A 1,548-nucleotide genomic window follows, 5' to 3' on the forward strand; every position below is an offset into this window, starting at 1 on the left:
ATATTTTAAGAAGATGCCAGTATGATTTTAAAAGTACAGTTTAGGTATTTTTGCTTTCCAAAGTAATGCAGGAGATATTTGGCTGTTCAAATGTGTTTTGTTCTGACTTGTTGAATACAGAGCAAAGTTTGATAGTATTCACACCTGTACAGCACAGTGAAACAATAATTATTTCAATGCTTTACATTTAAAAACTGCTTTTTTCGTGACAGAACAAGCTGCATCTGTCACCACTGCCATAAATCCACCTTTTAATTCAAAACCCTTTCAATATCAATAAAGATTTTTTAAAAAATCAAAAACGTCACATGTAGTAATGAATTGTGGGTAAATACTTTGCTGAACTCCGCCTGGATGCAGGCTTAGCCGAAGGGTGGATGTAGTACACAAAGGGGGCGGGGCTAAAGACATCTCTGGAGAATTGGGACACACTACACACTCAAGCCCTTCAGCATGAACATGCATTTGAGGGACACAAGGATAGAACGAGGGTGGAAGTCTGAGTATTGGGATCGAGCCAGTGTTGTTGCTCTGACTGGTCCGTCCTTTAAACATGTCCGACTAGAAACTACTTTTACTACTATTCAGATCCCTTAGAAATTATTACTATTACCACTAGGCAGCACAGTGGTCCATACTTGGTAACAGGCCACCTTGAGCTAAACGTCATCCATCCATCCAGCCATCCAGATGAGTAAGTTTGGACATTTGATTGCCTCCTGGTTGCCTCCACTTGGAGGTATTTCAGCCAGCTCCGGGGGAATCCCAAGGCGTTCCCAGGCCAGCCAAGAAACATAGTCCCTCCAGCATGTCCTGGGTCTTCCTCTGGGCCTCCTCCCGGTGGGACGTGCCCAGAACACCTCACCAGGGAGGCGTCCAGGAGGCATCCTCACCAGATGCCTGAGGTGGTCAACTGGCAGCAGCGGCTCTACTCTGAGTTCCTCTCGGATGACCAAGCTTCACACTCTATCTCTAAGGGAGAGCCCAGACACCCTGGTGAGAAAACTCATTTCAGCTGCTTGTATTTGCGATCTTGTTCTTTCGGTCACTACCCAAAGCTCGTGACCATAGATGAGGGTAGGAACGTAGATAGACCGGTAAATCGAGAGCTTCGCTTTTTGACTCAGCTCTCTCTTCACCACGACAGACCGGTACAGCGCCCGCTTCACTGCAGACGCTGCACCAATCCGCCTGTCGATCTCTTGCTCCATTTTTCTCTCATTCGTGAACAAGACCCCAAGATACTTAAACTCCTCCACTTGGGACAGGACATCTTTCCCGACCCGGAGAAGGCACTCTACCCTTTTCCGGCTCAAGACCATGGCCTTGAATTTGGGGGCACTGATCCATCCCAGCTGCTTCATACTCGGGTGTGAACCGCTCCAGCGAAAGCTGTACATCACGGCCTAATAAAGCCAACAGGACCACATCATCTGCAAAAAGCAGAGATGCAATCCTAAGGCCACCAAAACGGATCCCCTCAACACCTTGGCTGCGCCTAGAAATTCTGTCCATAAACGTTATGAACAGAATTGGTGACAAAGGGCA

This window comes from Kryptolebias marmoratus, linkage group LG5 (genome assembly GCF_001649575.2).
Source record: "Kryptolebias marmoratus isolate JLee-2015 linkage group LG5, ASM164957v2, whole genome shotgun sequence".
Classification (NCBI taxonomy): Eukaryota; Metazoa; Chordata; class Actinopteri; order Cyprinodontiformes; family Rivulidae; genus Kryptolebias; species Kryptolebias marmoratus.